Source organism: Paramormyrops kingsleyae, unplaced genomic scaffold (genome assembly GCF_048594095.1).
Source record: "Paramormyrops kingsleyae isolate MSU_618 unplaced genomic scaffold, PKINGS_0.4 ups208, whole genome shotgun sequence".
In the NCBI taxonomy this organism is placed as follows: domain Eukaryota; kingdom Metazoa; phylum Chordata; class Actinopteri; order Osteoglossiformes; family Mormyridae; genus Paramormyrops; species Paramormyrops kingsleyae.
This window is the reverse complement of record NW_027326146.1, coordinates 1-25790: the sequence shown is the minus strand read 5'-3', so window position 1 is coordinate 25790 and position 25790 is coordinate 1. Positions and strand designations below refer to the sequence as shown.

The following is a 25790-nucleotide window of genomic DNA, read 5'->3' as shown; positions in this document are numbered from 1 at the left end:
CTGGGAAGATGTCAGGCAGAAATCTCCAGGTTATGGCATGTAACGTATGTCACATGAGTAATGTGCCTAAAAACCATCTCACAGGACCTGTCATCTAATACAACACAGCATACACTCACCTAAAGGATTATTAGGAACACCTGTTCAATTTCTCATTAATGCAATTATCTAATCAACCAATCACATGGCAGTTGCTTCAATGCATTTAGGGGTGTGGTCCTGGTCAAGACAATCTCCTGAACTCCAAACTCAATGTCAGAATGGGAAAGAAAGGTGATTTAAGCAATTTTGAGCGTGGCATGGTTGTTGGTGCCAGACGGGCCGGTCTGAGTATTTCACAATCTGCTCAGTTACTGGGATTTTCACACACAACCATTTCTAGGGTTTACAAAGAATGGTGTGCAAAGGGAAAAACATCCAGTATGTGGCAGTCCTGTGGGCGAAAATGCCTTGTTGATGCTAGAGGTCAGAGGAGAATGGGCTGACTGATTCAAGCTGATAGAAGAGCAACTTTGACTGAAATAACCACTCGTTACAACCGAGGTATGCAGCAAAGCATTTGTGAAGCCACAAACCGCACAACCTTGAGGCGGATGGGCTACAACAGCAGAAGACCCCACCAGGTAACACTCATCTCTACTACAAATAGGAAAAAGAGGCTACAATTTGCACGAGCTCACCAAAATTGGACAGTTGAAGACTGGAAAAATGTTGCCTGGTCTGATGAGTCTCGATTTCTGTTGAGACATTCAAATGGTAGAGTCAGAATTTGGCGTAAACAGAATGAGAACATGGATCCATCATGCCTTGTTACCACTGTGCAGGCTGGTGGTGGTGGAGTAATGGAGTGGGGGATGTTTTCTTGGCACACTTTAGGCCCTTTAGTGCCAATTAGGCATCGTTTAAATGCCACGGCCTACCTGAGCATTGTTTCTGACCATGTCCATCCCTTTATGACCACCATGTACCCATCCTCTGATGGCTACTTCCAGCAGGATAATGCACCATGTCACAAAGCTCGAATCATTTTAAATTGGTTTCTTGAACATGACAATGAGTTCACTGTACTAAAATGACCCCCACAGTCACCAGATCTCAGCCCAATAGAGCATCTTTGGGATGTGGTGGAACGGGAGCTTCATGCCCTGGATGTGCAACCCACAAATCTCCATCAACTGCAAGATGCTATCCTATCAATATCGGCCAACATTTCTAAAGAATGCTTTCAGCACCTTGTTGAATCAATGCCACGTAGAATTAAGGCAGTTCTGAAGGCGAAAGGGGGTCAAACACCGTATTAGTATGGTGTTCCTAATAATCCTTTAGGGGAGTGTATATACAATAAGGAACAGTCAATAAAAAACACTTCTATAAGCATTATAGCCGTAGATCAATGTAATTTCCTTAATTCTGCATTCATGCCAGGTTCGGACATATCAGAAATGAGTCACATGACCTGTTCTGGTGGTCCTGTGAGCTTGAGGTCTGAATACACCTTCATCTCTCATACAGGCTTTATAATGAGACATGAGCCCCTGGCTCCTTGGTCACTGTGTACAGTGACTGGTGAAGTGGAAATTGTGCATTTAGACGTAGTCGAAAATTTTATGCTTACTTAGAAAATATTTGCTATGATTACTAAGTACAAAATCTATTTTACAAAATACTGTCTGTCTGTGTGGAGGGCGGGGGGCACTTAGCAGCTGAGCAGGAGGAAAGTCAAACCAACAGTTGGAGAGCTGGTTCTGACTGGAACTCTTTAGTTGCACACAGAGACAGTAACTGAGAACCTACTTTCTTATCATGTAAAATGATAAACATTAAGCAGAAGCATAAAGGAGCTGCACAAGAAAATAACTGTGGGCACCTGTGTACATCAAATAATTTTCTGCTTTCATACCCAGTCTTTGGCTGTTTTTCCACCACACCAGCAGGGGCTGCTAATCTGCCAGAAAGCTGCATCTTTGAATTAGCATTACATACAGGAACACTGTGGGCTATGGCAGCTTGAGGACAGGGGGTTCAGCTAAACCTGCTTTTAGTCCAGGAGACAAATATATACTGACATCTTTGTTCTCCACCATGAGAATTGTGGGTAAAGCAAAAGCTGTACTGTTTGCAAATGTAACTTGATCGAACCTCATAGCATCTGAACACTGAAGGGTTCTTGTATGTTTTTAGGGTTGTTCTCAACAAAGAAGCTGCCAGTGATGAAATCTGCAGCATGTATATGGTGTGAGTGGGATTGTGGGATGGCTCGTCCCATCTTTAAGTGCCCCCAACCCTTGCTCTTACCAGAAGTCAGTGTCCTGTCGGCTCGGAACACTGACCGGCTAGTTAGCTCCACTGCTCTGTCAGGAACCAGGTTGTTGAGCTGTGGAGCTAACTAGCCAGTCAGTGTGCTGAGCTTACAGGACAGTGAACTCCGATAAGAGCAAGAGCGGGGAGCTCTGCGTCTATATAGGTAATGACTGTTACTGCTCCGCAGATTTGAAATACTTTCAGACACAGGCTATCAGTAAATAGCAGGATGCTCAGCCAGACACCGCCGCATTATTGCAGGGATACTTTAACCATGCAGATCAAACTGTGCTCCAGAAATTTTACCAACATGTGCAGTGCCCCACCAGGGGGTGAAACACCCTTGATAGATTGTATATCAAAGCCGTCACATTATATATTAAAGATTCTTACAAAGCCCTCAATCATCAGCCACCCCTTGGTCACTCTGACCATTCTTCATCATTTCTGATGCCTGCATATGGACCTCTCATCCACAGAAACAAAGCCGTCACAAAGACAGTGACAATATGGCCTGAGCAGGCCTCCGTATCACATCTCCAGGGCTGCTCTGAATGCACACAGGGAAACTCTTTGCTCAGCTGGCTGTATGGGGCACAGAGACGGACCTGGAGGAAAATACTTTTTTCTATAGCTATATCATCTATAGCTGTGTGGATGATGTCACTATGGACAAGAAGATAAGAAATGTTTCCAAATGTGAAACCATGGATGAACAAAGAAGTGAAACACCTTTTAAAAGCATTTAACGGGGCATTTAAATCTGTGGATCACATAGCCTACAGCCCTATTATTCAAATCACGGTCCTCGAGGTCCAAGCACTGCTGGTTTTTCAGCCTTCCTTTACCTGTGAGCCAGGTGTGAAGCCTCTGACCAATCAGAATCAGTAATTATTAAACTAACTATCTGGGAGAACTGAAAAAAAGGCCTGGATTTGGAATCGAGGTCCAGATTTGAAGAACCCTGGCCTACAATGTTGTCAGGTCAAACTTGAAAAAAGTTATAAAAATCCACATCCACATCCACGCAAAGCTGCTGGACCAGACGGAGTGCCACAGGGACTGTGCTGAGCTGAGGTGTTTAACAATATCTCTAATCGGTACCACTTTACAATAAGGCTACCCTTATGAAGGGATTATGAATGGTCTATAAGCAAGTTATTAATTAGGTTGTTACACTTCATTAATAGAATATTATAAACAAGTTATACCACAGTTTTGTTCTTATTAATGAGTTACTACCATTTATACGTGGCAAAAGGGAGTCTTATTGTAAAGTGGTACCCTCTAATAACTCCCTGACGTTGGAAATGGTCCCTGTCTGCCTTAAATCAGTCATCATTGTGTCAGTACCAAATAAAACAAACATCAGTAGCATGAAGGACTATCGTCCAATTGCTCTGACACTGATAATAATGAAGTGATTTGAAAGGCTGATTCCGTCTTACATTAAAAAATCCCTGCCTCTCTGGACTCATATTTTCTTGTAATTTTATAGGAAGTGTCTTATGCGGAGGAGTTGCACATTGAATCTCATGTATTGTGTACAATGACAATAAAGGAATTCAATTCAATTCAAGTCTTGCAAGTTGTTGGAGGACCTGGTGCAGAAGGAGAAAGAGTACCAGCATGTGGTGAGGCAGAGTCTCCAGCAGAGAGCGCACGACCTGGAACTGATGCCAGAGAAGAGGTGGCACTTCGGTAGACCCACACAAATAGGCAGAGCAACATGACCCACAGGCTGAAACGTGACACACAAGACACCCATGTAGCCAGAACCTCCCAGAACGTCCAAACTGACACCAACACTGATGTAACCAAACCCTCTAGCACATGAGCCTCTCCTCCCCACCACAGTCTTGCACCCACCCTCCATATTTCACATCCCAGCTAATGTGGAGCCTAACAAGGAGCTGACTGATTAGCTGAAAGAGCTGGGTGTGGATACAGACACCATAGAGAAGGCAAGTATGCTAGAGCGACCTGCTGGGATGCAGCCTGGGCGTGAGGCAGCATGGGAAGCCTTCTGGAGGACCTGGAGCGCTACTCACACAGTGGGCCAGTGGGCAGCAGGTGGTGCAGTGATTAGTGCACTGGATCTACAGTCAGAAGGATAAGGTTCACAGCTCAGAAGGTCAGGTCTCTATCCATGACGGCTACTACAAGGCTGGGCTACATGCTTAACCTGGCAACACTGGAGTGTGTGACTGTATAGAGCAGGAGAAAAGGGTTTATTTGGCAGGAAAAGTAGACCGCTGCTTGTTTGGTCTGAGACCTGCACCTCTCTCTCTGGCTGTTCTGCGTCCATCCCAAAAGAGCAGAGCTCAGACTGCCTGCCCTGTCAGATCTCTGCTGCAGTTTGTGATGGAGGACTACACTCTGAATGACATCCTCAATGACATCACCAAGGAGGACCTGCGGTTTCCACGGATACAGTGAGTTTGCGTGTGGGTCCGTGCTGTGTCTGTGTCTCAGGAGCCTGATCTCCAGTGCAGACTGTTATGAACCTGCATCTGTGGCCCATGGGGGGTCTGGGTGGAGCAGGGAGTCCTCTGCCGGATCTGGAGGGCCATCCAGAGGGACTGTAGGCGGGAGCAGAGGAAGCAGCTGATGGCCAGGGAAGTGACGGATGGCTGAGCTGAATGGCCCACATGCAACAGCGCCCCCTGCAGGACTGTGGACCAAAAAGCCAGACACTCCCACACACACAGGAGTGCAGCAGCTTTATGTACACACATGGACACACACTGTCAGCTCTGTTAAACTCACAGGATTAAGTCTGTGAGTTTCTGCTGTGAGCTTCTTGATGGAACCTCTGCAGAAGGGAAGAAATTGGAGTTTGGCAGCTCTGACACTGTATGCAATTTTTAATACATTATACTTTGTTCCGGTAAAAATCATAAAGTTACGCCGCTGTTAGGATGTGCTACTCTCAGGAGCCAGAAGGGGGAGCTGAACCCTAGCATTCCATGTCCTCTCTTCCTTCTTAAAGTCACGCCCATCGGCTGCTCCTCTGCAGAGTGGAGGGGCGGCTTACATGAGGTCAGCACAAACAAGTTCACTGTGGAACCAAATGACTTCATAAGGAGGCCATATTTCTGTGGTCGGGGAGGGGCCTCCCTGGACGGCACCACCTAGTGGACAGATCAACGTACTTCCACCCTTCGTTACCCAGGATGAATCACATGTGCCTTTCTTGTATTAACTGTCTGACTTTGAAAAAGTTCTCAGAGTCTCTATCATTGCAGTTTCCTCTCTGTTCTTTTTCGAGTCATTGCTGTTTATGATTTCATGCCCCCCCCCCATGTCTGTTGTGATATGGTCCCACCTTCACACCTCCTGCTGGTTCATCACAGCACCCCGGATGTGTGAAAGCCTCACCTCTCCTGCTTTTTGGGTGCAGATGCTGGTTGTGGGTCATTTTTGAAAATTAAAAATTCTTGGTACCGAATTCTCTCCACATGACCATCTTCCAAACCCGCTTAGCCTGTGGCATATCATGGGGAGCCTGAAGCCTGGAGCCAATCCATCACTAAAAGCTGCTGTATCTATGCAGGACCATCTCTGCAGGTGGTGGCAACTTGGACCATGTGACCCATGGCTGAGCTCAGTCAGCGGGGTCTGGAGGCTAAAGACAGACTCTGCCCCCCCCCCCCCCCCCCATGGTGGCTCAGCTCCTCCCTGTTTTTATTTTATTAAGGTGATTTTTAGGCTAATTTTTAAGAGCCCTGTGGTGACTCAGTGGGTTCGGACGCTGCACCTGTCATCGGAAAGTCCCTCAGCAGAGTGATGTCACCATGGGGCCCTGAGCAAGGCCCTTAACACCAACTGCAAATGCACTTTTCTTTGAATTAAAGTGTCTGCTAAGTAAATAAAGTAAATAACCTGCATCTCCTGATTGTGAAATAGGAGCCCAAAGCACATGTTCGCTAGGGAGAGCTGAGTTTGCACACAGACTCGCTGATGTTTAACTCAGAGACTGGCAATGAGATTAAACATTGCTGGAATGTCCAGCATCTTTCTGCACCATTTCTGCTGATGTATGATGTTTCTTTGTTCCTTTTTATACAATTCTACTTCATCACGATGTGTGAAAACCACATGCTTATTTCTTAAAGCTGTGAAAGCAGCAGCCTCTCAAGCCAGACACAGGGGTAACACTGACCTCAGTGATGCATCAGAAATGCAGCTTCTCCCACAATGCAGAGTGCTGGGGGAATCTGGGCCTGGAGCCTTAAAAAGGAGCCTGACTTCCTGTCTTCCTGTGCACTGGAACAAACAGCCTGCAGATACTGGCTACTGCACCCACTTGGTCAGGAACGATCGGTGGGGGGGGTGGGCTGGTATTTTTAGCCTTAGGCTGCTGCTTTTTGGTTCTTCAGAAGAATATGGAAGGAAGTGGCTCTGAAAGACAATTAACAGGCTTCTGTGGTCCTCAAGAGCCAGATTTAACACTCTGATACAGAGTAAGAGACCTCCACCCCAAACAATGATCTTACAGAGAATCACATTATGATTCTGATCTGGTTCTGATGGAAGCTCAGGGTCTCTCGATGTTTGTATGGAGCTTTCCAAACTGTGCTCTGGAAATGTCCTGCTGGGGGATTAGGGAGCCCCTGACCACATTCACAAACAAGAATGTGAGCAAACTGAACCAAGATCAGAAAGTTCAGGTCTCATGGTCAGCAGAGTGATCTCACTGATGGGTGCCTGAGTAAGACCCTAAACCCCAGACTAACCTTGATTTCTGCAATATGTGTCACTTTACATAAATGTCTCTGCTATATAAATATATGTAAATGGTCTGATCGGTCAGTGTCTCTCTTTTTTTCTGATTGGTTAGTTGGAATTCTAATAATATTGGATTGCCACTTTCAATCTGAAGAAATGAGGGACAATGCGACCCTCCCCACCCAGGTCCCTGATGGAAAAAAATTGCCGGGGAGGTGTATCCCAATGATGGTTCAAAATAAGACAAAGCATTTTATTTTCGAATATGGAGTGATCCTGTAATATACAGCATAGGTGGCAGCTCTGTAATCATACATTGATCATACATTGTAAGTGTGTGCACTCTGTCCATTCTTATCACTGTGCTGGAATCCTGCTATGTCCTTATTGGTGGACAGTAGACATCCATCCTTCCGTCCATCCATCTATCCATCCATCCATCCATTTTCCTCAGTTTATCTGATTCCGGGTTTCAGGGGCAGCTGGACTCTGTTCACCACAGAGAATCACACTAAATACAGAAATAAACAGCAGGTCACAGAGGAAGTCGGTGAATTTATTATTACTGTATTATTCTGGCCTGTATTATTCCAGCTCACCTACAAATTTGACTTAAAGACTGACTTGAGGATCAGATCTCATTTGTATCCTGGGGCCTGTAGTTCAGAACTTGGGTCCTGCTCAAACAGCTTTACTGGTGTCCTGCTGGTAGAAATCAGCTCCTCTCTGGGATTCATCTGAAGAACTTGTCTGTTTTATTACAACTACATAGGAGAGAGCAGATATTTTAGTGTAGCTTTGACCAAGAGGCCTGTGGCCCCAGCGTCACCATGGAAACAAGAGCCACAACCACACACTGCAGAGAAAAGCTGCTGAAACACCACTTGCGTGTGACATACTTTCCGTCAGCCGTTATTAACGTCAGTCTCTGAGAGACCTGACAGTGCACCAGAGACACAGGCCACAGTTTGCTCCTAAATCAGTAAGCAGATGATTTAAAAGGCCCTGGTTAGTTTCTAAGCAGCTCCAGAGGGCCAGAGGTGGGGTTTCCTTATTTAGAGAAGCCTGTGATTCTATCAGAGATTTTACATCAGAGGCTGTAGCAGGTGTGGATCTTACCCAACGTGCAGATGAGCCCCACACTATACTGTCTGTAGAATGAACAGAGCTGTAATCTGAATTATACTGTTTCATCTCATTTAAACAGACCGGAACTTTCTCAGGCACAAACCTCCCTGTATCCACAGCCCTCTGGATCAGCCCGCCCCCAGAACCCTACAAACACTGGTACGAGAGAGTCCACTGGACCCACAGAGATTGTGTTCAGAGAGCCTAAGTTAGCAGCTCTTGTGTGTTGCTAAACTGTCAGTGCTGTGCTGTGTTCACTCACTTCCTCTATGACCTGCTGTTTATTTCTGTATTTAGTGTGAATCTCTGTGGTGAACAGAGTCCAGCATTAAAGGACCAGCAGGCAGTTCAGTGTAAATGCCTCTTGCTTTAATGTCTGGTTTATATCAGAGCAGAGCTGTAAGTGTGAGACGTCGTTTAGTTCAGACTTTTAACTAACAGGCTTCTGTATCAGTATTTTCTATTGTCATTAGTGAACATCAGGCTGCACTGAGTATTTCCCAAACTTATTGCAATTTTTTTTTCTTGTCTTATGTTTGAAAGAAGACAACTTCGTAAAACTTAGAAATCCATTACGCCGGCGAAATGTTTTTCAGGCTCATACTCATTGGTAAGTACTGATTAATTTTTCATTTCATGGTTTATTTCCTATGTTTGTGATATTTATCAGCTCCAAGTGTGACATTGCCAGCGATTATCTGAAATTGCACAAGCAGTTCTATTAATCACATCACAGGTGTGCACATTATACACACACACACACACACATACTGTATATATGCTCTACACCAGTTGTTAATGTCTTAAATGTCACATTGAGAGTAACTTGCAGTTTCTGCCTTGCTGTGGTCAATTCTGTTTTTAATTGCGCAAGCAGTTCTATTAACATCATATACAGTAAAACCGGTCTAAGTCGACACTCGTGGGACCAGCTTAAAAGTGACGACTTAGAGAATTGACGAGATACACCTAAGTCGACACTTTGGCGACTTAAGTCTATCTCGTCGTTTTGTCGACTAGTAAATATAACTCGCCGTTTTGCCGACTTATAAAGTCGACACTTCAGCGACTTGTGTCTATCTCGCCGTTTTGCCGACTAGTAAATATAACACCATACCTCTACTCATCACGGTAGAGACCTGCGCGGGACAGATTTTTCAGTCCCGCTCCTGCCCGCTCCCGCAACATTCTGTCCCACTCCCGCAAAAAATATATATTATTATTTCCCGCTCCCACCCGCAGTATTCAAGTTTTGTCCCGGAAAATAAACAAATATGTTTCGTTTTATTTTAGTTTAATTAAATGGAATGATGAACATGATGAACATAACCAAACGTCTCACCTCTGGGGTCAGTCACGACGGTCGGGGTCCGTCAGGCATCACCAGGCATCGAGCGCAGTCCTAACCACCGGCCTGGTCACGAATTCTCACGTTCCAGGACTTTCTCGACCCGTCTTAGACGAGCGGCTGTCGACAGACTTCGGTGTCGCTCCTCTCGGCGCCCCGGTGATGTCCTCAGGATTCCCCGATCCGCACGGATCACTGGTTTGTGATCCGGCTCGAAGGATCAAGTTTTTATGTCGGAGAGAGTGATCAGCCCCCCCCGGCTGCTGGCCCACAGAGTATGAGACACGCGCTGTTTTACTTGTACAAGGGGAGCCACGCCTTCTACAGTGAGTTACAGTGATGGCTTTCAAGGTGTGGCCCCTGACAGAGTTTATTTATACTATAAGGTAAACATACTGATCAGGTTACATTGTGGGTGTGAACAACATTTGGAATGGGATAGGATGCAATGGGAAAGTGGGAGTGGGAACAGGAACAACAGAACGTACAGCAGAGGTGGGCTCATCTGCTGCACGTGATGGAAAATTACTGGTAAACACTTACACAGTGGTTTCATGAAACAAGTTATGCATTTTTCAGAATACACGTGAGTGATAATATATATACAATTTCAACCCAACAGTCCCTCCTGTTTATCATGAACCGTGTATTTTACATCCGCCATCCACATCTTGTCTAAACATTTTCTGTAAACACAGGTTTCCACCTCAGCTTGGTAGAGGCTGCTGGGATTGCTGTAGAGGCTGCTGGGATTGCTGTAGAGGCTGCTGGGATTGCTGTACTGTTCGGGAGTGGTGTAGTCGCTGTGTGCACTTGTGTTGTGTTGTGCGCCTGTTGAAGCGGTTGATTTGATTTGAATTATCTGTAAAGTATATTTGAGTGTTTGTGTGCCAGCACGGTTACGTGGGTGGTTGTTGTTGTTGTTTCATTTTTTACTCTTACTTTTACGTGTGTACTTGTCTGTCCTTGTGAGTGTTACAGACAGCTGCGGGCGCGAGTGGCGTTTCTGTCTGCGTCCTTCGCATCAAACACCCGCGGGTAATATTATCGAACATCGGTAACATTAACTCTAAAAGGTCAGTTGCTCCGGAGCTTTGCTCGGTCGCCGGTCGGGGCCGGGAGGACATTTTCCACTTTTTTTCCCGCTTCGGCAGTAGCCTGTTTTGAGAGGGTTTTTGTGGTTTTTTGGCCTCCCTAGAGCAACTTCGCTTTAGTTTAGCTAAACGTGGTTCAGCAGGAAGTTAATCTCGGGTAAGTAATTGTAAATTTGGTTATTTTAAAAGTTAAATTTAAAGGTTGTTATCGCTGACGCTGCCGGATAATTTATAATAAAGTACCGATTTAACGCAAGTGTTAATTTAGTGTTTTAGTGTACTCGGCACTTTGTTTTAACTATACGTTAATTAGATCAACTAAAAGTTTAAATATTCTCTATTAATATACTGGGCTGGGAGTAAAGGACGGGGACATAGTGAGTCCAAGGAGCACCTAACCCCAGTAGGAGGGAGGTTGTGGTAGTAGGGGATTCAATTATAAGAGGTGTAGATAGTTATGTGTGCACCCGTGATAGAGGGTCCCGTACGGTGTCTTGCCTGCCTGGTGCCCAGGTAGGGGACCTTCCAGATCGAGTGGACAGGCTTTTGGCCCCAGCCGGGGTGGATCCAGTGGTCGTGGTGCATGTTGGCACCAATGACATAGGAAAGGGCAGAAGGGCTGTTCTGCAAGATAAATTTATAGAAGTCGCGGATAAGCTTAGAAGCAGAACATCCACGGTGGTATTCTCTGGAATACTTCCCGTGCCATGTGCAAGTCAGGCAAAATTAGCTGAGATAAGGGGATTAAATGCGTGGCTAAAATGGTGGTGTAGGAAAGAGGGGTTCAGGTGTATGGGGCACTGGAAGACCTTCTGGAACAGGTGGGACCTGTTCAAGCCGGACGGGTTGCATCTGAACCATAGGGGAACCAGTGTATTGGGGAGGCGTATGTGCAGAATAGTTGAGGAATGTTTAAACTAGGGACTGGGGGGGCAGGGAGGTCAGTTAAGAATTTATGTGGGGAGAGACGGAAAGCCCAAATAAATATTAAAAGTAGACACTGTAAAAGGCCTACCATTAGTGGTCTGTATTTGAATGCTAGGAGTATTAAAAACAAAATTAATGACTTAGAGGCTTTAATTTCTTCAGACAATTACGACATTATAGGAATAACTGAAACATGGATGAGTGACAATGATGGTGATAAATATAATATGGATGGTTATACGTTGTTCCGTAGAGACCGGATAGGCAAGAAGGGAGGTGGTGTTGCAGTATACGTAAAAGAAAACTTGCAGGCAAGGGATCTCACTGATAAAAATAAAAATTCAGAAGCTGTATGGATAAAACTTGATGCTAAAGATTCAAATGGCCTAATTGTCGGGGTTTGTTATAGAGCACCTAATGTAGCTGTAGAGGAAAGCAGAATATTATATGATGATATCAGGATTATGAGTAATAAAAATGATGTGGTGGTTATGGGTGATTTTAATTTACCTGGGATACAGTGGGACACAGTCTCTGGCTCTTCTGTAAATGAACTTGAGATGCTGGAATTAGTACAGGATTGTTTTTTTACTCAGGTTGTTAATACTCCTACCAGGGGAGAAGCCCTTCTTGATCTCATTTTTTGTAATAACCAGGATAGGATTGGAAAATTAGAGGTTTTAGACCCATTGTACGGTGTAGTGTTCGAGCGGCTGCATCATCATCCGGGATTGAGGAAGAGAGAAATTTAAGGACTCGCAGAAACTCGTAATACAAAGAATACGATATTTATTAACATACTGAACAGCACACGAAACACTTCTTGTCTCCCGTTTCTTTTTAGCTCACCGCGCTAACCATTCCTCCGTGGGGGCGCTGTAGCGCTCCGTTAAACCCTTTTTAATACACTACACTTTCCTCCCCTGAAAATTAACGCTTCCTCCAAATCACAGAAGATCCTACAATTTTGGAAACGACACTGTTCCCTTCTCAAACCCAAAAACAAGAAATCAAAATCAACAACCTTTACACCATATCGAACAGTGTTTTACAGGTTCAATCTCTGTGGAGCCCTTTTTACCCGGAAAGGCCTATTATAACCAGAACCTTGAGATATTTCTGGTATCCCTGCTGAATTTCCAGTCACACTTAACCCTTTTTCCGAAATACCACACAAGTTTTGAGCCGACAGTGTTTCCACCTCCTGCTCAGCCACCTTCAATTGTGTTGCTCTCAACTGATCTACATGCTTTTTGTAGGCTTGTCCTTCAACCCAGACCAGGTATGTAACCGGACCTAACGGTCTCTCAATTTTTCCTAGCTTCCACTTTTCTTCCCCTCCCCTGAATTGCTTCACCAGCACCATCTGCTGTGGGTAAAATGCCCGCACACGAGCAGAACTTGTTGTCTGCACTTGCTGCTTTTCCTGCATTTGAGAAGAGAACCGAGGCTGTATCTGAGACAGCCTTGTTCTAATCCTTCGTTTTAGAAACAATTCAGACGGAGGTTTGTCCGTCACTGTCAAAGGAGCATTTCTGTAACTGAACAAAAATCTATCAATGCAACACTGTATTGTAATGTCCAAATCCTTCTGTTTTTCCAAGGACTGTTTAAAAGTTTGAACCAATCTTTCCACCAACCCATTCGAGGCTGGATGGTAAGCTGCCGATTTGACGTGTTTTACTCCATTATTTCCCAAAAAGGTTTCAAAGTCCCTGGACACAAATTGAGGTCCATTATCTGAAACGATTACTTTAGGCAATCCATAACTAGCAAACATACTGCGCATAACCTCAACAGTTGCTTTAGCAGTGGTAGTAGTCATCAGTCTGATTTCCGGCCAACGAGAATAGGCATCCATAGCTAAGAAAAATTGGTGCTTTCCCTTTTCACAAAAATCAACATGAACTCTCTCCCATGGATGTTCCGGCCATTTCCAGGGATGCACAGACACAAGATTAGGCTGCTTTTGGTTTAATGCACATACTCTGCATTGGCTAATCATGTTCTCGATGTCTTCGTCTAATTTAGGCCACCAAAAATGACTACGAGCTACTGCCTTACTCTTGACCATCCCTAGATGTGACTCATGTAGTTCTTTTAAGAGTTGGGGTCGTAGTGAGTCTGGTAGAATTACCCGTAAACCCCATAACAGACAACCATTCTCAAGTGTGAGCTCTTGACGCCTATACCAATACGGTTTCAATTTCTCATCCGCCATAAATTTTGGCCAACCTTGCAATGTGAACAGTTTCACTCTCCTCAGAACTTCATCTTTTTCAGTTTCAATTTTAATGTCTTTTTCAGCTACTGGAATTGCCTCAATAAATGAGACTTTAAATTCTGTATTACACGTTTGTCTGGTCCCTCGTACGGGTAATCGCGAAAGCCCGTCGGCATTTGCATGCTCTGCAGAAGATTTATATCTAATGTCATATTGGTATGCTGCCAAAAGCAATGCCCATCTTTGTAACCGTGCAGCTGCTAAAGCTGGCACTCCCGTTTTTGGTCCCAATATCTTAACCAAAGGCTGATGATCCGTTATGAGCAAGAATTTTCGGCCGTACAAATAGTCTCTAAACTTTTGCACGCCAAAAATGATGCCCAAGGCTTCTTTTTCAATTTGGGAATAGTTCAATTCCGACTTGCTCAAAGTGCGAGAAGCATAAGCAATGGGTTTTTCTGAACCATCAGACATTTGATGAGAAATCACTGCCCCTACTCCATATGCAGACGCGTCGCACGCTAGCAATATGGGTAACTGGGGGTCAAAATGCGTCAGTACCCTTGAAGAAGACAAAAGCTTTTTAGCTTCTTCAAACGATGCTTGACAGGCCTCTGACCACTGCCAAGACCGGTCCTTGTGTAATAGTTCCGTCATCGGTTTAATTACAGTCGACAAGTTTTCCAAGAATTTTCCATAGTATGAGAGTAAAGCTAAAAAAGCTCTAAGCTCAGTCACGTTTTTTGGTGCGGGAGCATTTTCAACAGCCTCTACTTTTTCTGGTACTGGGTGTACACCTTCCTGATCAATTCGGTGCCCCAAATAGGTTACCTGAGGTTGACAGAACGCACATTTGTCCCTATTCACTCTAATCCCTCTTTCTTGTAACCTTCGAAACACCTGTCCGACATTTTTCCAATGTTCCCCTTCGTTTTTACCAGTGATCAGAATGTCATCCAAATAACAGACTACATTTGGCAGGCCTTGTAAGGTCTGATCCATTATACGTTGAAAGATTGCAGGTGCGCTAGACACACCATAGGGCAACCTATTCATGTGATATAATCCTTTTTGAGTGTTAATAGTCAGATAAGGCTTAGATTCTGAGTCTAACTCTACCTGCTGGTAAGCCTGAGTTAAATCTAGCTTGGTAAAGTGTTTTCCGCCAGCCAACGAGGCAAACAGATCTTGAGGTTTTGGCAAGGGATATTTGTCAACAGCTAACCAGGGATTAATCGTGACCTTGTAATCGCCACAAATGCGGACCTCTCCATTTGTTTTTGGTATACACACGATTGGTGCCGCCCATTCACTGTACTCAACAGGTGTAATTACCCCCTGCCTCTCCAACCGTTGTAACTGTTTATCAACAGCTTCTCTCATGGCATATGGTACCGTTCTACTCTTGCAAAACTTTGGAACGGCATTTTTCGCGACTTGCAATTTGGCCCGTACACCTGAAATTATCCCTTTTTCTGAATTAAACACGTTGGAGTATTTCTCTGTAAGCTCACTTACTGGGTTAGATACATAGTTCACTCTAGACCAGTCTAGATGTAAGTGCTGAATCCAGTTTCTGCCCATGAGGCTAGGCCCCTTACCCTTAGACACCAGCAAAAACAGGGTTTTTGTCTGTTCTCTGCATTTCACCGTAACCGGAAACTGACCCAATAGTGGAATTTGCTCTGAAGAGTATGTCCTCAACGTTACTTCACATGGCTGAAGTTTACACCTTTTGAACCTCTTTCTGTACAATGTCTCTGAAATGATGGACATGGCTGCACCTGTGTCCACCTCCATCTTTACCTTGACACCATTACATCTAATCATTACCATATAGGGTTTTACATACTCACTGCCCCCCTTTAACGCAAATAGTCCATAGTCCTTATTAGTCTCTGCCGGCTGCAGTTCATCTTCCACAGCGGGCTGGTTCAAATCCTCGCTTGCATCTGCGTCGGTTGATCGAAATAGCTGATCAGCACTCCAATTTGCCTTTGGTTGGCAGCCCAGCACTCTGTTTGTTGTCCGCGGCGCGATCTCTCCCTCGCCGCCCCCTTCCGACGAGATGTATTTCGTCTCGCGTTCCCAAACTGGCTTATTTGCGGCTTGTGATTTAGTGAAGCCGTATTTTTTTTCTGTTGTTTTTTTATACGTGGCATTTCGGCAGGCACGTTCTAAATGTCCCTTTTTGTCACAGGCTCTACATTGAAAATCCTTATACTTGCAGTTCGACGCAGCATGTCCCTTTCCCAGACAACGGTAACAGGGGATTAATTCGCTCTTATCACTTCTGCCCTTCCCTGGCGTTCTCTCCTCCGCTCTCGGGGGCGCTCTCTGTGGCTTAGCGTAATTCACACTGTCGGTCCTCATCGGTGCATGCTGAAAAGCCTTCAAACTTGAAACAGTACATTCAAAATTGTTCACAATGTCCAATACTTTAGACCAGGTCAAAGGCTCACCATAAGCTGCACTCAGCAGCCGGGCTCGTAAATCCTTACTGCATATTCCGTACACGAGCTGATCCCGTAACTGTTCCTCCAACGAAGGACCGAACTCACAGGTAGAGGCTAATCCCTTTAACGCGGCCACGTATTCTGCTAGGGATTCCCCATTCAGCTGCTTCCGTGCTCGGAAACTGTATCTTTCACTCAAGACGTTTTTCTTGGGCACATAGAAGTCTCTGAGCGCTTTCAAAATATCGGTTAGTGGTGTCTCCGACGGTCTTTTCGGTGCCAGTAAATCCGTAAGCAATGAAAAGGTTTTTGCACCTACCACAGACAGAAAAACAGCACGTTGCTTGCGTTCTTCAATTCCGTTGGCTTCCACAAATTGTGCAAAACGCTCCTCATAGTCTGTGAAGCTCTCGTTAGCCTCTATGAAACACAGGCCCGAATCTGAGCTAAACACCGCCATCTTCTTGTATTATACCAGCTTCTAGTCCGACTCACTTTGAGCTACTTCCTCTCTCAAATCCCATCCTCGTCGCCAAATTGTAGTGTTCGAGCGGCTGCATCATCATCCGGGATTGAGGAAGAGAGAAATTTAAGGACTCGCAGAAACTCGTAATACAAAGAATACGATATTTATTAACATACTGAACAGCACACGAAACACTTCTTGTCTCCCGTTTCTTTTTAGCTCACCGCGCTAACCATTCCTCCGTGGGGGCGCTGTAGCGCTCCGTTAAACCCTTTTTAATACACTACACACGGTAGTGATCATAACATGGTTAAATTCGAGGTTAATTTTAGTGTCCGAAGAGCAAAGTCTAAATTAAAAGTATACAATGTTAGGAAGGCTAACTTTAATGGTATGAGACGGAAATTAGAAACTGTAAACTGGACAGAGTTAAATAGCAAAACAGTTGAAGAGGCATGGGAATTTTTCAAAAGCACATTGTTGCAAGTGCAAGAGGACTTCATACCTGTTTCCAGCAAAACTAAATCTAGGAAACGACAACCAAGGTGGTTTACTAAGGAAATTAAGAATAAAGTCAGGAGGAAAAGGGCTCTGTTCCACAACTGGAAAATAACTAATGATTTCAAAATCAAGCAGGAGTATCTGAGTCTACAGGCAAAGTTAAAAAATGACATTAGGCGATCAAAGAGGGATGTAGAAAGAAAAATTGCATTGGAGGCTAAGCATGACAGTAAAGGTTTCTTCCAATATTTTAACTCCAAGAGAGCACTAAAAGCTGAAATCACTAATTTGCAGGATAGTAAGGGCCTTATAATTGATAACGAAATTGATATGGTAAACGAGTTTAATGATTATTTTTCAAGGGTATTCACAATAGAGAACACAAGTAACTTACCACCAATTAATACGAATACAGCATCGTCTATGACCAATATATGTATAACTGAGGTTGATGTGATACTAAGCCTAGCTAAACTCAAAATAAATAAATTGCAGGGGCCTGATGGCATCTTACCTTTAGTCTTAAAGAGATGAGGGATATTATTAGCCAACCTTTAACTTTAATATTCCAGAAATCATTATCTGCGGGTGTGGTACCATCAGATTGGAAGCATGCTAATATAACACCCATATTCAAAAAAGGGGATAGAAGTAATTCAGCAAACTATAGGCCAATCAGTTTAACTAGCATTACTGGAAAAATAATGGAAGCTATAATTCAAGTGAAAATGGTAGATTACCTAGATGCAAATAACATTATAAAGGATAGCCAACATGGATTTAGGAGAGGTAGATCCTGCTTAACGAATCTGCTTGAGTTCTTTGAGGAAGCTACAAGTGAAATTGATCACAAAAAGGCCTATGATGTGATTTACTTAGATTTCCAGAAAGCCTTTGATGTTGTCCCCCACAAACGGCTCTTGTTAAAGCTTAAAGCTGCAGGAATTTTAGGAACTGTGGCAGCTTGGATCAAAAACTGGCTAACTGATAGGAAGCAGCGAGTAGTTATTAGAGGCACTATGTCACAGTGGGCCTCCGTTTATAGTGGGGTACCGCAGGGTTCAATTTTAGGACCACTATTGTTCCTAATTTACATTAATGATATTGACACGAATACATACAGTAAACTGGTTAAATTTGCAGACGACACCAAGGTGGGCGGGGTAGCAGATACTAATCTAGCAGCAGAGAGACTTCAACGGGATCTGGATTTAATTAGCGAATGGGCTGATACTTGGCAGATGAAATTTAACACAGATAAATGTAAGGTAATCCATGCAGGGAGCAGAAATATACAGTACAGATATTTTATGGGTTCCACTGAAATAAAGGTAGCTGATTACGAGAAAGATCTCGGTATGTATGTTGATGCTTCCATGTCCCACTCTCGCCAATGTGGGGAAGCAATAAAAAAGGCGAACAGAATGTTGGGTTATATCTCTAGATGTGTGGAGTTTAAGTCAAGGGAGGTGATGTTACACTTATATAATTCCTTGGTAAGACCCCACCTAGAATACTGTGTGCAGGTTTGGTCACCATACCTCAAGAAGGACATTGCTGCCTTAGAAAAGGTGCAACGAAGAGCTACGAGAATGATTCCTGGTCTTAGAGGAATGTCTTACGAGGAGAGGTTAGTGGAACTGAATCTGTTCAGCCTTGAGCAAAGGAGACTAAGGGGGGATATGATTCAGGTCTATAAGATTCATCCGGGTCTGGATGCTGTTCAGCCAAATTACTATTTCAATATTAGTCTAAATACTAGAACTCGTGGCCATAAGTGGAAATTAGCGGGAGAACATTTTAAAACAAATTTGAGGAAGCACTTCTTTACACAGCGTGTAGTCAGAGTATGGAATAGTCTTCCTGCTATTGTAGTGGAAGCTAAAACCATGGGTTCCTTTAAATCAGAGCTAGATAAGATTTTAACAACTCTGAGCTATTAGCTAAGTTCTCCCCAAACGAGCTTGATGGGCCGAATGGCCTCCTCTCGTTTGTAAATTTCTTATGTTCTTATGTTCTTATGTGGGATTAACATACAGATACTGCAATGTGACCTGGGGTGGTCCCATAGCGTGAAACTGCCGATCATATCGGTAGTCGGGGCCAGGTGTGGGTTTGTACCACATGGGCACATGAAGGCCATCGTCGGGCATAAATTGGACCTTATCTACTCCCTGCTTTACTCTAGTTTTCCTTAGCAACTCCCGAGCTTGTGGTGTTTGGCCTAGGTCCAGAGACCAGTAATACTGCGGAACTGACGATCCATGGACCACTAGAGCTTGCCTGTCTATTATTGCTTTCATGCCTGTGGTCGTGGCAACAATGCTTATGCCCATCCGGACCATAAGGTCTCTTCCTAGTAAGTTTACTGGGCATGACGGGCTCAGCAGAACTTGGACCTCACACTCTGTCCCTGTCTCTTCATCTTTTACCGTTATGGGATTAGTTAATTGATGGGTCTCAGATTGCCCTCCGGCCGTTCTCACATATACTGTTTAGGTAGAGAACGTTGCTTTTGGCGGAGTTGTAGTTAATACTGTTCTACAGGCTCCCGTGTCACATAAACAATCATATGTCTGTCCATTTATAATAAACCGCCGCCTAGGCAGTTCTGCAGGCTGTTTAAGCGCTATCAGTTGGCACACCGCTTGAAGGTCAACCTCCTCCTCCTCCCTATCTAGTGGGGGCCCTAGCGGGGGTGGGGAAAGTGGTGCCTGCAACTTCTCAGCTTGGCGTCACTGATCATTTTCTGTCGAGTTTGGGTTATTTACGCGTTTAGTTCTACACTGTTTAGCTATATGACCTGGTTTTCCACAATTCCAGCATTTGTTATTGTGAGGGACCAAGCGCTAAAAGCAGGAGGAGTCACAGGAATAATTAGAAAAAATATGTTTTTTTTTATTCTGACCCAAACTTAATTTAACAAATATTACATGTTGAGCCCGGGAAAAAAATCAAAGTAACAAAACTAAACTCAGGAATGTGAATAAACCACCTGGCTGCACAACAAACATAACTAACCTCTCTGGACATGACACAAAGGTATATATATATATATATATAATGGCTGATCAGACCAATAGAAACAATAGGGGTACCTAAACACAACACAACACTAACTATAAGACACAACATCGCAGTCCAGTTTGTTGATAAACTAAACATTAAAGAAGAAATCAAAATAACGAAACTTTAATTACAAATATCTAGCGAAATAAACACTAGTTTAAACTAAACACAAATTTCCCCCTCTCCAACAGGAACTGGTGGTACAGTCCAATTAACTTCAGGCATTTAAGTGCTCTGAGCCCTGGCCACCATCTTTTGCCAGGCCACTCCCTGGGATCACAGCAGGTAAATAAACCGGTAAAAGAAACAAGAGTTAGTCACACTAATCACAACAAAAGATAAAAATGAATTGATACAAATACATCAGTAAACTAAATGTGCGCGCTTACAAATAGAACGAATGTATTTAAACCAATGAATAAAGTTATTGCAAAGTGTTAAAATGAAAGGATGAATGAAGATGTGTGTGTGTGTTTACCCACTTTACTTAAGTGTGGCCTGGTGTTTGGCCATCACAGTTATCATACTGAGGCGAGTTTTCTGGCCTACCACCTCTTCCTCGACCTCTACCTCCTCGGCCTCTGTAACTTCCCCTGCTCTGGGGGCCTGAATAGACTACTGCGATTGTATCGCCAGAGGCTGCGAAGGTCGCTTCTCCCTTTTGTTCTTGTGCGTGCTGGGCGTACTCTATAGCTTGCTGCACTGAGCCTGTATTCTGATGGACCCAATGTTTATCTATATACCGTTTAAGTTCAGGGTTTAGGCCGGCAAGGAATGCCCTTTTTAATTGTTGTTGGTATACTCCGGCCTCATCACTATCTGGGGGAATGCCTGAATTACTTCTGAAAACTGGTCTCAATCTGTCTAGGAAGTCTTCTGGCTCTTCCCCTTCTTTCTGTCTGCATAGTGAGATTTTACCGTAATCTGCTCTCTTTGAAAATCTTTATCTGACTCTTTCTTCTAGCTGCCTTAGGCTGTGTCTCAGGGCGGATGAATCATGCGGGAGGGGTGTTCCGTCGTACGCATGCCCTGTGAAATCTCCTGCAACTCTGACCCATTTGTGAGTAAACAGTTGCCTCAGGCATTGGAACATTTCTCTCCCGTTTAGGTGGAAGCTGCTTTGAAGTTCTAACACCGCTTCCCAAAATTCTCCTACACCTTCCTCAACAGGGGGTATCCCTTTTAAAGCTGCTGACCTATCCTCTGCTGTCCAGGGTCTGTACACTAACATTGTTTCGGGACCTGTTCCGTCCTGCCCCCTATCAGGATTCGCGACTTCCACCATGGGGCATTGGAACTCTGGGGTTGATGCCCCATCTCCGCTACTGGGGTGGAATTTAGTTTTGCATGACTCTAAATCTTTCACTGGATACAGTGAAGGATCCCTGCTTCGGGTCACCATTGGATGGAAAGGAGATTCTGGTGCCAATGACGCTAATGGAGCAGAATGTGGTGTCAGCGTTCTAGGCGCTGCTGTCGGCTTGTCTTTTAGTGCTGCTTCCGATGTCAGCTGCGACAGCGGAGGAGCGGTAGGTGTTTTCTATCTACGTGGGGTCTTTGCTGCACTTTCCTCATCAGGAGTGACTAGTGCTACGGCTGCAAGTTTTTCTTTCCTTTTACCTTTCTTTTCCTGTCTAGTTGCTTCTCTTAATTTACTTTGTTCCAACCATTTTTCTGACAGCTTGTACTCCTTCTTCCGTCTGTCCAACTTTCCGCTATTTTTAGTGCGCAACATTTCTAGTTTTAAATCGCTCTGTAACTTGAGAAGGTCTGTCGTATGGAGGCTTCCTCCAAACCCATGCTTTCTTCTCCACCTTTGATTACTTATAGTCCCTGCTCCTTCTACATATCCTTCCATAAACTTTTCATCTCCCTCTAAGGATGGCTGTTTACTTTGCCCCTTTCCCATCCTTTTACTTGTCTATTGTTATTACTACAAGGGTCCTGAGCAGAAATTCTCTGGCACGAGATTAGGGAGAGGACACTAACACGGCCTTCTACTGCACACTATCTGTGCAGCGGTGTCAGTTTTCAGGGATGGAACCCGTCCTTGATCTCCCAATCACCAGTACATCTTTCTTCTCAGGCAAAGAAACAACAGGACTGGTAGAATCAGCCTAGGATTCTATAAATCACTTAGTCCTCCACATTCACACAAACATTCATACCCAGTTGATTACGGCCAACTCTAGCCTTTGTCAATTAACAGGTCAATTAAATTCTAATTCAACTATTTCCTTTCAGTGAAATATAACCAATTTAGATTATTTCCTTTCGGCGAAATATAACCAAATTTAGACTATTTCCTTTCGGCGAAATATAACCAAACTATTTCCTTTCGGCGAAATATAACCAAACGTCTCACCTCTGGGGTCAGTCACGACGGTCGGGGTCCGTCAGGCATCACCAGGCGTCGAGCGCAGTCCTAACCACCAGCCTGGTCACGAATTCTCACGTTCCAGGACTTTCTCGACCCGTCTTAGACGAGCGGCTGTCGACAGACTTCGGTGTCGCTCCTTTCGGCGCTCCGGTGATGTCCTCAGGATTCCCCGATCCGCACGGATCACTGGTTTGTGATCCGGCTCGAAGGACCAAGTTTTTATGTCGGAGAGAGTGATCAGCCCCCCCCGGCTGCTGGCCCACAGAGTATGAGACACGCGCTGTTTTACTTGTACAAGGGGAGCCACACCTTCTACAGTGAGTTACAGTGATGGCTTCCAAGGTGTGGCCCCTGACAGAGTTTATTTATACTATAAGGTTAGCATACTGATCAGATTACATTGTGGGTGTGAACAACATTTGGAATGGGATAGGATGCAATGGGAAAGTGGGAGTGGGAACAGGAACAACAGAACGTACAGCAGAGGTGGGCTCATCTGCTGCACGTGATGGAAAATTACTGGTAAACACTTACACAGTGGTTTCATAAAACAAGTTATGCATTCTTCAGAATACACGTGAGTGATAATATATATACAATTTCAACCCAACAGACACGAACGAGGAGCTTTTCAGAACATGCCATCCCGTCCAAGCCCCATGCTGATTACTTCTTGGGATGTCCGGTTATGTCCCCCGGCACACAGAGCGCGGCAATTGTAGTTTCTGTACACGATTCGCCTGTAAATTATTTTAATTTAGTCGTTCTTGTTGCTTTTGTGCAGTAGATAAATGAGTATTTGTTTTTAATAAATTAATTTTAAGATAATTACATTTTGCGGGAGTCCCGCAATTAATTCTATTCTCCCGCAACCTGCACATACATGAGGACCTTACCACTCGCACCCGCATTCACCGATCAAATCTTGTCCCGCGCCACACTCGGGAGTGCAGGTCTCTACATCACGGCCTTGGCATCCAGGGAGCGACTAGTGCGATAGGTGGGGATTGTTTCTACATTGCCATGGTGACAAGCAGGCGGCGGGAATGCAGCGATTGGGGTGTCGACTTACAGGTAGGAAAATCCATTCATTTGTGTTGTTCGGGACCGGGATTTAGGTGACGACTAAGTGAATTTGACGACTTACAAGCGGCGACTTACACAAGGAATTTTAAAGGAAACATCATTAGGAAAAATCGGGACTTTTGCTTGAGCGTCGACTTGTGCACATTGACGAGTTACAAGACGGTGACTTAGACCAGATTTACTGTATATACACTCACCTAAAGGATTATTAGGAACACCATACTAATACGGTGTTTGACCCCCTTTCGCCTTCAGAACTGCCTTAATTCTACGTGGCATTGATTCAACAAGGTGCTGAAAGCATTCTTTAGAAATGTTGGCCCATATTGATAGGATAGCATCTTGCTGTTGATGGAGATTTATGGGATGCACATCCAGGGCACGAGGCTCCCGTTCCACCACATCCCAAAGATGCTCTATTGGGTTGAGATCTGGTGACTGTGGGGGCCATTTTAGTACAGTGAACTCATTGTCATGTTCAAGAAACCAATTTGAAATTATTCGAGCTTTGTGACATGGTGCATTATCCTGCTGGAAGTAGCCATCAGAGGATTTGTACATGGTGGTCATAAAGGGATGGACATGGTCAGAAACAATGCTCAGGTAGGCCGTGGCATTTAAACGATGCCCAATTGGCACTAAGGGGCCAAAAGTGTGCCAAGAAAACATCCCCCACACCATTACACCACCACCACCAGCCTGCACAGTGGTAACAAGGCATGATGGATCCATGTTCTCATTCTGTTTACGCCAAATTCTGACTCTACCATTTGAATGTCTCAACAGAAATAGAGACTCATCAGACCAGGCAACATTTTTCCAGTCTTCAACTGTCCAATTTTGGTGAGCTCGTGCAAATTGTAGCCTCTTTTTCCTATTTGTAGTGGAGATGAGTGGTACCCAGTGGGGTCTTCTGCTGTTGTAGCCCATCCGCCTCAAGGTTGTGCGTGTTGTGGCTTCACAAATGCTTTGCTGCATACCTCGGTTGTAATGAGTGGTTATTTCAGTCAAAGTTGCTCTTCTATCAGCTTGAATCAGTCGGCCCATTCTCCTCTGACCTCTAGCATCAACAAGGCATTTTTAAGCAATTTTGAGCGTGGCATGGTTGTTGGTGCCAGACGGGCTGGTCTGAGTATTTCACAATCTGCTCAGTTACTGGGATTTTCACGCACAACCATTTCTAGGGTTTACAAAGAATGGTGTGCAAAGGGAAAAACATCCAGTATGCGGCAGTCCTGTGGGCGAAAATGCCTTGTTGATGCTATCTAGGTTAGGTTGTTTGGGTTTTCGGGTGAGAAGCTGAAATTTTGTAGCTCCTCTAATGTCCACACTGGTCTCCGCCATTCATCCTTTGCAGAGCCGAAAGCTTCTCCGTGATGTTATCAAGTCTGCGGTCCATAGTCACAATGATGGTATCCAATTTGCGATCTAGAGCCAAAGTCTGAGTGCCGACAGCTCTGCCAAGTCCGTCAATCATCCCGGCCAGCCTAGTGGGGCTATGAGCGGCTGTCACCGTTTTCTATCTTCGATGTCCTCCACGGAAAGAGCTGCCAGACACACGACCCTCCACTTCTTGTCGGGGTCAGCCCCTGCTGTGGTCCTACCGTGTCCCTTCCCCGTTTGGCCAGCAGGCATCGCTGGTCATCCCGTTCTTTATGTTAGTCTTTGTTCTCCCCTGTTACCTGTCTGGTCATGTGGCTCAATGTCTTGAGCATCCGGTTGTCTTTGTACCTTCTGTCCTGTGTTTGAATCCCACCTCCTGTTTTATTTTGCTCCCTAGTGTTTCAGTTGAGTTTGTCTAGTTATTTGTATTTGGTGATTTTGTATATGGTTTTTGGTTTTGTTCCTTGTGCCCCTGCTTGTGTCTTTACCTGTTTAAAGTCCCTAGTATTGGTTTCTGTTTCCCTGTTTCCTTGGTTAGTTCTTAGTTTCCCTGTTTTGTTCCTTTGAGTTTATTAGTTTCACCTGTGCCCTGTTGTCCTGGTCTGTTAATTAGTCTCACCTGTCCTGTGTTAGTCTTATTACCCAGTTTTGGTTTCTGTATTTAAGTCCCTGCTTCTGTTCTGTTCTCTAGTGGTT

General features: G+C 44.5%; 2 long non-coding RNA genes across 2 annotated transcripts; one reads left to right on the top strand and one right to left on the bottom strand.

Annotated features, from left to right (window-relative positions):
• Nucleotides 1–7258: 7258 nt before the first annotated feature.
• Nucleotides 7259–10066, bottom strand: LOC111834699 (uncharacterized). Its single transcript, XR_002836060.2, has 3 exons — nt 9503–10066; nt 7632–7796; nt 7259–7543 (listed from the first exon to the last, which is right to left on the bottom strand). It is a non-coding gene; the product is annotated as an uncharacterized lncRNA (long non-coding RNA).
• LOC140587394 (uncharacterized) lies at nt 8403–25746 on the top strand. The gene is made up of 6 exons (XR_011989106.1): nt 8403–8559; nt 8704–8770; nt 20437–20530; nt 21210–21305; nt 24498–24554; nt 25069–25746. It is a non-coding gene; the product is annotated as an uncharacterized lncRNA (long non-coding RNA).
• The last annotated feature ends 44 nt before the right edge of the window (nt 25747–25790 follow it).